Below are 12,233 nucleotides of genomic sequence, written 5' to 3'. Positions count from 1 at the left end.
GTGGAAATTCCGGGGCTAGGGGTCAAATCAGAGCTGCAGCTGCCAGCCTATACCACAGCCACTGCAACTCTGGATCTGAGCTTCATCTGCGACCAGTGCTGCAGCTGCAGCAATGCCAGATCCTTGACCCACTGAGCGAGGATCCTACCTACATCCTCACAGGAGACTATGTTGGGTTCTTAACCTGCTAAGCCACAATGGGTACTCCTTATTACTCAGAATTGTTAATTTATATTTACTGAAAGAATGTTTTCAGATTTACTTGCTTCTCTAATATCAAATGTAAGCCCTACTACTCTGTTTCTGTATCTTTCTACATAAACCATGATCCTTTTTGCTTCGAAACTGAATTATGTATAAGCTTTTAAAGAAATTTCAATGGCACTAACACAACATGTTGCACATTAACTCAGACTTAAACCTGGAACAGCCATGACCAAGTTTGTATGGATGCTGGCGGTAACAACAACATCCCGAGTGACAGTGACTATAACACACCACCATGTGAAAGGTGCATCCCAACCTCAGGGGTATTAAAATGTGAAAGCACATGCATCTCAGAATTGTTGGAACACAGTCTATCTCTCTATATATTTTCATATCCATGTGTCTCCCTCTACAGTGTGTGTCTGTCACCATCCACTCCCTCTCTTCTGCATTCCAGCCACACCAACCCTCTAGCAGTCCTCTGTATATTACAAGCTATTTTATGCCTTTGTGCTTTTCCACTCCCAGTGCCCACTTTATGGAAGTCCCTCAGCCTTCCTCCCCTTGGATATAAGCTCAACTTCTACTCATCTCTCAAGCCAGAACTCATGTATGTTTCTTCACTTTAGAAAACTTCTCTTTCCACAAGCACAGTTTCCTCCCTCATGCCTTCCTTGAACTTTGTACCCGTTTCTATTTCCACACAAAAACAGGTTAGGAACTTCCTCTACTCCACCGGGACTCCTGAGGAGCAGGAGTTGTGTTGTTTTCATTTTTGTTCCCTGATGCTTTCCATGTATCAGCATATGATCGGCACTAAAAAGAACTTCAGTAAACGATTACAAAGTTTCTCAGCCCCTCCTTCAACAAGAGGGGTGGTTTTTCACTCCAGAATGGACTGTCAAAGACAGTAAGACGTGACTATGCCAAAGGCAGAGGAAGATTCTGTGTAACAAGAGTGGGAAGAGCCATAAGAAGCTAAACATAGATCTACAGATGAATATTTCAACTTGTACAAGATATACATGAGCCAAAAGCCCCTTCTTAGGTCTGATTTCAGCAAAACTGCTTTTAATAGCTAAGTGATTACCATTCGGGGCACACGTAGTGGCCGGGGTGAGGAAAGGAAAGGGGTTCCAGTGTCTGGTGAAATCTTATCAGTTCAGATCGTTTGTTAAGCACAGCGTGTTTGTAATTGTGATTTTCATGCATAGTTTAATATCAGCTTCACTAATCTTATCAGGCTATTTTTCTTGACCTCCCACTCTTTTTGTAAAAGAATTCTAAATGAACAATGTAGGTTTACATCCAAAAAAATGATGTTCTTTCAGATGTAAGGAATATGTTTCAATGTTACTTTGCTGTTTAAACATGTAATATGAAAATAACTTAATATAAATGTGAAAGATCCCCAGTTTATAATAAACATCCACATGCTGTTATGAAGATCAACTGACAGACCAGTATTTATTTAAAATGTCAATGGAGTGTGTTTTATCCTCTTTTGAAGGATCCAAGGTACTCATAACATCTGCTGTTAAGTGCGGATGTCTCTTTTAAATAGAAATTGCATAGTACAGACCTCATCCAAAGTGGCTGTTTGGTTGAGATAAAATGAGTAAAGAAGAGTTTACATTTCTAAGCTGTTCTGATCTGTTGTGTGTACAAAATATGATAAGCTTAAGTAGAGCCCAAGTGGATATGTTTAATCATCTGGCTATTTTAATAATAACTTTATAGTCTGTGTTTTAGTTTCAAGCAGAAAATTATATACCATATAGATGTAATTTATATTTCTCACCAATAAAATCACACACACTATACCACTCATTATATACAGTATATAGGAAAAAAAATTAAGGAAACAATTTTTTGAGGATATTTGGAAAACCTAGGATGACTTAATGTGTATAATACAACTATTTTCTTTTTATAGTTTCTTAATTTTAGGGGTGGCTGATTATACAGACAATTAAGTTGTCTATAAAATTATTCACAAGTAAGCATAAACATTTGATCTGTCTCCTACTCTGGGATAGGTAGAGTTGAATTGAATTTAAGGGAAGCCAATTTAATATATATGTTACACTTAGGAAATGGGGGAAATCTGCTAGGATTTTGCTGTTGTTGTTGTTGTATTTTGAGGGCCGTACCCACAGTATATGGAGATTCCCAGGCTAGGGGTCTAATTGGTGCTGTTGCTTCCGGCCCATGCCAGAGCCACAGCAATGCCAGATCTGAGCCACATCTGCAACCTACACCACAGCTCACGGCAACGCCAGATCTTTAACCCACTGAGCAAGGCTAGGGATTGAACCCACAACCTCATGGTTCCTAGTCAGATTCATTTCCGCTGCTGTGCCATGACAGGAACTCCTGCTATGATTTTTTAACTTTTAAATATTAGGTACCAATTAAACTAAAAAAATCAGTTAATACAGGGTTGATGATATTGAAAGTCTGTCTATGGCCCCATGTAGATATGTCACTTACAATGAAAATATGAACATAAATCTTTGAGATTTTGTAATTAAAAATGCAATTAATAAATAGCAAGTATGCGAAAAAAATTTATATTAGGACCTAACAAGTGTTTTGAAAAATTAGGTATAAAAGCAAAAGAGGATAAAGTGAATAACAGTTCAAGGAAAAATAACTAAGTAGGATATATAAAATAGATAACAAGAATATACTGTATAGCACAGGGAAATCTACTCAATATTCTGTAATAAACCTAAATGAAAAAAAAGAATGGATATATATATATAAACATATATATGTATACACATTCACGTTTCACTTTGCTGTAGATCTGAAACTAATAAAACATTGTAAGTCAACTATAGTCCAATAAAATTAAAAAAAAATAGAAGTAAGGCTGCAGGTTGAGAAAAGTCATAGAGAGAACCATTTCATTATATCACTATTATCATCACCATATATACATATATAAAACAAGTATATACAAAAGTATGGAAAAAAGAGGTAATGACAATAAATATAATACATTACATATTCTATCATTTAATACTATATGCTAAAACATAATGACACTTTATGCTGCTGTAAAAAACACCACATGTTGGATAGGCTATAAGTAACAGAAATTTATTCATCACAGTTCTGGAGGCTAGTATGTCCAAGATCAAGGCACTGGCAGGGTCAGTGTCTAAAGCAGACACTTCTTGGTCCATAAATGGCTGCTTTTTGTTCCAACTTCACATGGCAGAAAGGACAAGGGGTTTACCTGGCTCCTCTTTTATAAGGACTCTAATCCCACCCATGAAGGCTCTGCCTAATCAGCTCCTAATGGCCCATCTCTGAGCGCTATCACACTGGAGGTTAGAACTCTAATAAATGAATTGGGGGAGGGATAAACATTCAGTCCATAGGAAACACAAAGGGTTAAATGTGCTCTGGGCCATGTACCAGGTGACACAGAAGGCTCCCATTTTTGACGGCTCACAGAACATATAAGAGCACTGTGGCAGGTTCAGGCTGTGGTACAATCAACCTTGCTACTTGGGCCATATAGTTTTGGAGACCCTATGGTGTTGGAGTTGCCAGTGGTTGGAAAAGATGCAGTATGGCACCTTGGGCAAGCTCCAATGAGAGAATCACAATCCAAGCCTGAGTTTCAGAGCAAGACTATGCCATTGGCAGCAAAGAGTTATACAGTTCTCCGCATGTTACTGGGCCCCATTGAGATATAATTCTTGACTATGAGACATAAAGTGGTGCCATTATGAGCCGAGTACAATTAAAATGACCAAGTGGTAAAGTCAGCCAGGTCCAGTGGCAGGATATCATGAGATGGAAATGGTATATCTGGGATCACTTGAAGCAAGATTAGAAGGTGTGAGTAAGCTGGGTAAGTAGGTGGCCCAGGGCTCTGTATAACCCATTACAATTGCATTGAGCCTCTTCTTCAATTTGCACCTATGACCAATTGAGTAAGTTCTGTATGAGCAGCTGAAAGAAGAGGAAAAAGGCCAAGTTTTGTTTATGGATGGGGTAGCTAGGTACTTGGGGGCAAGCCAAAAACAGATGGCAGCTCTATTATATCTGCATTCAGGGCTGGTCATGAAAGACAGTGGAGAAGGGCAAATCTTTCCCATGGGTGGAGCTAGGAGAGCAGTGCACCTGGTCTTATGTTTTGGGGGGTTTTTTGGTTGTTGTTTTGTGGGCTTTTTTTTTTTGAAGGAAGAGTGACCAAAGTGAAAATATATTCAGATTCATGAGAAGTGGCTAATAGGTTGGTGAATTTTGGGGATCTGGGAGGAAAAGGACCAGAAGATTGGAGACAAGGAAGTCTAAGGTGGAGGGAGGTAGATGAATGTATGGGAAATGGCACAAAGCACGAGGATGTTACACTGCATATTAATGTAACACAGGGAAGAGGCACTGAAAATGTGACTCACTAGCCATCCTAAATCTGAACCAAGCAGCACGTGAGCTTCTACATGGGTTAACCAGCAAGGACTCCCAATTACCAGGGCTAATCCAGCTACGGCTGCCTCTTACTGTCCAGCAACTGAGAGCAACACTGAGTCCCTGGTAGGGCACCATATGCCTCTAGGAGACCAAAAGGCCATTTGGTGGTAAGTTGATTAAATCAGGCTAGTAGTTTGTCCTGACAGAAATAAACAGCTACTGTGGGCATGGGTTTGCCTGTTATTTGCAAAGCCTCAGCAAGCACCACTATCTGGGGCCTATGGGGTACTTGATCTATAAGCATGGAATCTCACACAACAGAGCATATAACCACAATGCCTCTTTTGCAGTGAAGTGGCTCATGATCATGGTATCTTTTGGTTGTATCACATACTGCGCTGCCCAAAGGTACATAGCCTGACAGAGTAGAAGAACGGTCTAAACATGGAGCTGAGTGCCAGCCAAGAGGCAACACTCTAGAAGTCTAGAAGGATAACATGCCTTCAGGATGCCATGTAGCATTAAATCAGAGACTTTTATGTGGTCCTGTGTTTCAAGGAATCCAGGGGTGGAAACACTTACATTCAGTCTCAGTGACATACTGGGGGATTTTATGCTTCTCATTTCCACAAGTCTGAGCTGTGAAGTGTTTGAGATCCTGATGTCCCAAAGGACCCTTTGCTTCCCAAGGTGCTTCTGAGAGAGAGAGAAGAGAGATAGAATTTATTATAAAATAATAAATATATATAATATCTATTATATAAAAAACATATATTTACCTATATATTATATAAAATATTTATTATAAATAAAAACATATATTTATATTTATTTATATATTTATTATATATGTTTACATTATATTTATAATATATATTTATTATATATATTTATTATATAGTTTATTATATTTATTATATATAATAATAATATATAATAATATTTCCATGAATAGAACTGTCAGAATAAAATTTTATAGTTAATAAAACTATCTTTCAATAGCAAGTATAAAATCAAATAATTATCAGAGAAACAAAAGCTGGGAGTATTTGCCAGTTGAGACCATCCTAAAAGAACTTCTAAATGATCTCTTTCAGGCCAAAGGACAATCATCCCAAAGCAAGGTCAGAGACGTAAGAAAACAATGTACACAAAGAAAATGGAAAAGACATGTATAAATCTTAAAAAAAAAAAAAAAACCTTGACTATATAACAAAATAAGAATAATGTTTAGCTTTGAAAGTTTTGGTTTTTTTGTTGTTTGTTTGTTTGTTTTTAGGGCTGCACCCACGGCATATGGAGGTTCCCAGGCTAGAGGTCTAATCAGAGCTGTAGCTGTCGGCCTACACCACAGCCACAGCAAGGCAGGATCCGAGCTGCCTCTGCAACCTACACCACAGCTCACGGCAACCCCGGATCCTTAATCCACTGAGCAAGGCCAGGGATTGAACCTGAAACCTCATGGTGGCTCCTAGTTTCATTCATTTCTGCTGCTCCACGATGGGAACTCCATCAGCTTGGAGAGTTTTTTAAAAATGAGAGACAACCAAAAGAACTAATACCAGCAACATTTGTGCCAAGATGTGGGTGGGCATCAAGCTGACCTGTTTTTAAATCCTATATTACCTGATTGGAAGATTATTAGTGTTTTTTGTTTTTTGCTTTTTCTTTTTTCGCTTTTTAGGGCTGCATCTGGCTAAGGGTAGAATCAGAGCTACAGCTGCCGGCCTACACCACAGCCACAGCAATGAGGGATCTGAGCCTCATCTGCAGCCTATACCACAGCTCACTGCAAAGGTGGATACTTAATCCCCTGAGCAAGCCCAGGGATCAAACTGGCATCCTCATGGATACTAGTCAGGCTTGTTACCATTGAGCCACTGTGGGAATTTCCTCATTAGGTTTTGATTAACTTTATATTTCAGTAAGTATTCATGTTAAAATTTTTAGAGTAACCACTAGAAAAAAATTATAACTGACTGTGAAACTTCAATACTATTATAAAGAAAATATGGAATAAAATAATTTAAAACTCAATCTACATCAGAGATAATTTTTAAGAAGAAAAAAGTATGATAGATATCAAAAAATAAGACTTCAGTAGTAACAAATTCAGATATATCAGTAATCACAATATATTACTCTGAGATGTATGCATGCTATAAAACTATGACCAAAAAAACACGAAAAACAAGGGAATGATAGACCAAAATTTCATGATAATGTTTCCTTGGGAGTGACACAGTTGAATGCTCTCATAAAAGGGTACACAAAGAGCTTCAAAGGTCATAGGCAAAGTTCTTTTTCTTAAGCAGGGTAGTGGATACACAGATGTTTCTGTCTCTCATACATATATAGATATATGTATGTATATTACATTTATTTTCATGTTTTAAAATATTTCATAATAAATTTTAGAAAAGAAAAAAACAACAAATTGTAGAAGATTCAGAGACAATTATGGCAGAATTACTAGAGCATGGAAAGCTTATTTTATGAGGAAAGCATTCAGAATTACAGTTCTAAGTGAAGTTATTAAACTTGACAAGGATTGTTTGTTTTTAGAGTTGCTCTTTGAGATCTTTCTCTACTTCTCTTCGAGCATTTCTTTCTACTTACTGCTGAGAATTTATTCTGCAAATCTAATTGAATCATCACCTTCAGGCACCTTATAACATTTTATTCCCTGTAAGAAAAGCAACTGAACTAGTGTTCAATATTATTTCAAATCGGATCAGTGGCATTTATTCCATCTCTGGGTTGGAGCTCTCCTGGCCTCTGTTGCTAGGGAACACAGTGATTGCAGTTATGCAGAACTGTGACCTACCTACACCAGGTAACTCCTGAGGGAGAGGCAGAAGTGTCCACTCAAACATGCTTTTGTTTCCACTGTATCTACTGCCTGCTTGATCTCACCCTCCCTCAAGACAAGCACCATTCAAGGTCATTGTTGTAGCTGGAAGTTCTCATGGAAGTTTGACAGGATACCTCTTCCTGGACTGCTGTGGCCACCAAAAGCACAGCTAGTGTCTGAAGAAACAAGACAGCACTCAACAAAAACGGCTCAGAATGCAGCTTACCACGATAGTGAAAGTAACAATTCTCTAAGGTGAAACCCAGGAGGAAGGATGGGAACAGGAGCAGGTGAGTTACAGAAACAGAACCCAAAACTACACAGCTGAGGTCCAGGCTAATTGACTCACAAATGGAAGTCAATGCCCATGAAATCACGTGAGATTTGGTGAGGTTCTTTGAACAATGACTGCTTTGAAATAGTCTGAAAAAGCTGACGCTGTTTACACTTTTAGGCAAATTAGCTTCTCTTGGTGATGCATTCTAAAGCTTCACAGCCTATAGGGTATAGTTAGGATTAGGACTGGGAATCTCAGGGCAGCCATTTGTGAGTTGTGGACACAACTTGTCTATAAGGTCAGTTTCCTAACCAGTAATATGGGCCAGAGATAACACCTATTATATAGTAGTAATCTAGCATCTAGGGTAATAGTACATGATGGCACTCCATTATACAATAGCGTGCTTGGGAGTGTTAAAAAATGTAATCCAAGCAGAGTTCTCAACAAATATTAGCTACTCTCGTTACTGATCTCCTAGAGCAGTGTTTTCAAGCTTAAAAAGTCTAAAGATCCATCTTAAAGGAAAACAATCTAAGACATCCCAAGTTTTTATTTATATGATTTGAATAGTTCTCAATATGTATGCAAATAAAACAAAATCTGTATTTCTGTAACTATTACACATCTATAAACAAGAATGTATAAATTAAGCTCAAACCCAGAGATAGGGCTTTAAATAAAATTCAATTAAATCAAATTCAAAATCAAATTAATGTTATTAATAAAATTCAAATGAATAATATCTGTTTAATGTTGTTTTGTTAATGGCACTAGCACAAATTCTTTTGCCATCTTTTGGGTTTGGCCCACCTTCATTACCATGTGTTGCGTGATACTTCGATTCTTCCATTATTTAAAGTCTATCTGAATTATTTTAAAACTGCACGTCTGAACGCCTCACTTACATACAGAGTTCTCTTTTTTCGTTAGCCTGAAGTTCAGAATTAGTACGGTGGTAGCCGACACTACTGAACAAGTGAAGGCAAACATAAGCATTGAAGCTGAGACTCAAAGGCTCAGTGAGAGATGCTTATCTAGGTGAACTGGGGAGGATTGCCTTAACTTTTTAAGATAATTATCTAAATAAATGAAAATACAGAATTAAAATATTCTCGTGGAAAACTTGCAAACCTCCCAGATGAGCCACATGGGCCTCGGCTGAGAAATTTTAAATTAATATATCTTTGTTGAAATCGAATAATCATTTTTAAAGTGCTGGGGGGGACAGTGTTACATAATAGTGAGGCAATTTTCTTGATAAATTCCATGAGATCTACCAAGTGCAAAGCATCACTTTCCATTCTATCCTTTTTTACTGAAGGCAAAAGATATTTCCTTCCCGGGGCAATAACAGCTCTTCATGGCATACACATTAATCTGAGAACTCAGAAACTTTGACTTGGAGTTCTGAATGCTAATGGTTGTGGGTGTAAAATGAAGTAATTTATGTGTCATAGCTAATTAAGATTACAGTGTTTCAAGGTACTTAAAATTCAAGTTCAAAGCAATTTTAGTGCTTTGGTCTGATAGCTGGTGTCAAGGAGTTTTTGAGAGTGTTTCCTGTCTACAGCAATTGGCATGAAGTAGCTCATTCACCATATCCTATAATTAAACTGGAGTCAAACTTCCCCCTTACTTCTTGGGGGTACTAAACTTTTTTCAGAGATAATTTAGTCGTGATTTGCTACAATTCCATGAAAAAAAAAAAAATGGAACGCTTTGGTGGGACCTATTTTGCTGTGATCTTTTCACTAGGAAATGGCTTTGATTGAATTGAACTCTATTTCTGATGTAGAAGAAGAGCACAAGCATGAGCAGAAAGGAAAAGAGGACAACAACACAGGGAAACGGTGCAGTTTTATCCACTACAGCTAAAGACATTCTACTCTGAAGCGGTGCATATGCTCTAACAATGTGGTTATGTGTGCGCTATGTATATTTACAGTTATGATATCCCTTAGATGTGAAATCTAATTTAAAAAATAATGCAGGGGAGGTTGTTTATAGAACAGAAACAGATTTTCCTTTTTTTTTTTTTTGTCTTCTTGCCTTTTCTAGGGCTGGGGCTCCCGCAGCATATGGAGGTTCCCAGGCTAGGGGTCTAATCAGAGCTATAGCCACCGGCCTAGGCCAGAGCCACAGCAACGTTGGATCTGAGCTGCATCTGCAACCAACAACACAGCTCACGGCAACACTGGATTGTTAACCCACTGAGCAAGGCCAGGGATTGAACCTGCAACCTCATGGTTCCTAGTCAGATTTGTTAACCACTGAGCCATGACAGCAACTACAGATTCACAGATTTTAAAAGCAATCTTATGGTTAGCATACGGGAAACCATCGTGGGGGGAGGAATTGGGAGGATGGGTGTAACATATTCATACTACTGTATAGGATAGACGAATAATGGGAACCTACTGTAAAACCCAGGGAAATTTACTCAATCGTTTGTAATAACCTATATGGAGAAAAAAGAACATAAATATAAATATAGCCAATTCACGTTGCTAGACACCTGAAACTAATACCACGTTGTACGTCAACTATACTCCAATAAAAATTTTTCAAAAAGAATGCTTACAGGAAAATATGCCGAAAACTGGAAAGAACAAAAAATGTCCAAGACAGCACAATGTTAAATAAATATGATATAGTCTTATAATAGAAAATTACATGCAAATGAACAGATCAACCCTACACATAACATGAATGACTTCCACAAACAGTATGGAGTGAAAGACAGCAGACACCAAATAGTGCATTAAACAGGCAGACTAATCCATAGTGCTAGAAGTCAGAACAGTGACTGATTTAAGGGAGAGAGGGCTAACTGATCAGCCATGAGGAGGTTTTAACACAGTGGCGGTGTTTTATTTCTTCAACAGAATTAGTGGGTGCTCAGGGCTGAGCTCCTTAAACACTTTAAGTTTCACTTGTGCAATAGTGTTATGTCCACCTCAAGAGGCCTCTGTAAGGAGTTCCCTTCGTGGTGCAGTGGTTAACGAATCCGACTAGGAACCATGAGGTTGCGGGTTCGGTCTCTGCCCTTGCTCAGTGGGTTAACGATCTGGTGGATCCGGTGTTGCCGTGAGCTATGGTGTAGGTTGCAGATGCGGCTCGGATCCTTCGTTGCTGTGGCTCTGGCGCAGGCCAGTGGCTGCAGCTCCAATTTGACCCCTAGCCTGGAAACCTCCATATGTCATGGGAGCGGCCCAAGAAATAGCAAAAAAAAAAAAAAAAAAAAAAAAAAGAAAAGAAAAGAGGCCACTGTAAGGATTACATAGCAATGTATGTAAAGTGATCTACATTGTACCTGATATATAATAAATGCTCAAAGAGCTGTAATTGTTATTGATATTATTATCAGTGTTAGGCTCTGCATACAGTACTTTTTGAAAATTTACATAGTTAACCATGCTCTTAGAAGTGCTTTCTGGTCTCTCCATTTGGTGTTACGTAATTCTCAAGCACTGCGGTACGTCCCTGAAAAGAGTCCTATGAAGCCAGCCATAAGGGCATTGAGGGCATTGTTTATGATGGCACAATGTGTTTTCTTGATAAGGACCTAACAGAAGAAATTTCTTTCTGATCTCAGTAGAAAAATAGTGTTGTTCTCCTGAGCAATGGATTTTGGCTACTGTCCAAGCTTAATCTTACACATCTTGTGAATCCTGTAAATAGATTCATCTTTCACCTCAGCTTTCTATCAAATCTGTGCTCCGACCTTATCAAATGTATAAAGACAGGGTCCATTTTCTGGGTAAATTCCATTTTCTTTAATCACTTGTTTTTATTTTGTTTTTCTCTCATATTTATACCAGCTACCTTCAGTTCTTTTTGGAGTAAGAGGAAGGTAGGAATAAATGAAGAATAAACAAATGACCTTAGGTTGCATTCAGTTTTGGACACCCCCTTAAAAATATGCTGAGCAGATGACTAAAAGGAAGACTGGCATTTGAGGAGGTTCCATAAGGTAGTGGAGGCTGAGCAAGGTTTTGGGAAAAGAAAAGCCAGTGGTCTATGAACAATGGATGGGAATGGATTGAAATGAGAGACAGAAGTAAGACTGCAGTTACAGCCAGGATAACAACGTGGTCAACAGAACCTTATGTACAGAGTGCTGTCAGTGTTGAGCAATAGATGTTTGTTGATGACAATGACGGAGGGCCAAGAAAACAGCAGTAAAAATGGAGAATAAGGGAAAACCCAAGTGGAAGAATTATGTCTTAGCGACAAATGATACAGAAAGTCCAAAAAATAAGAACTCAGAGTGACTTCGAGATTGTTTTGAGCTTAGGATAAGCATGAGAGTTTTGAAGAACAGCCCTAAGATCCATGCTGAAATCTAAAAAGTTCATTCCTTTCTCTAATATACATCAGTTACAATTTTAGAATTTGTGAATTCTGACAGTCTTGGATTTGCATTCCATACCTTCAATCATTGGAATGTAAGATTGC

The sequence above is a fragment of the Phacochoerus africanus genome, chromosome 6 (assembly GCF_016906955.1).
Source record: "Phacochoerus africanus isolate WHEZ1 chromosome 6, ROS_Pafr_v1, whole genome shotgun sequence".
NCBI classification, from domain to species: Eukaryota; Metazoa; Chordata; class Mammalia; order Artiodactyla; family Suidae; genus Phacochoerus; species Phacochoerus africanus.
The sequence above is the reverse complement of the archived record's forward strand: the minus strand, read 5'-3'. Positions refer to the sequence as shown.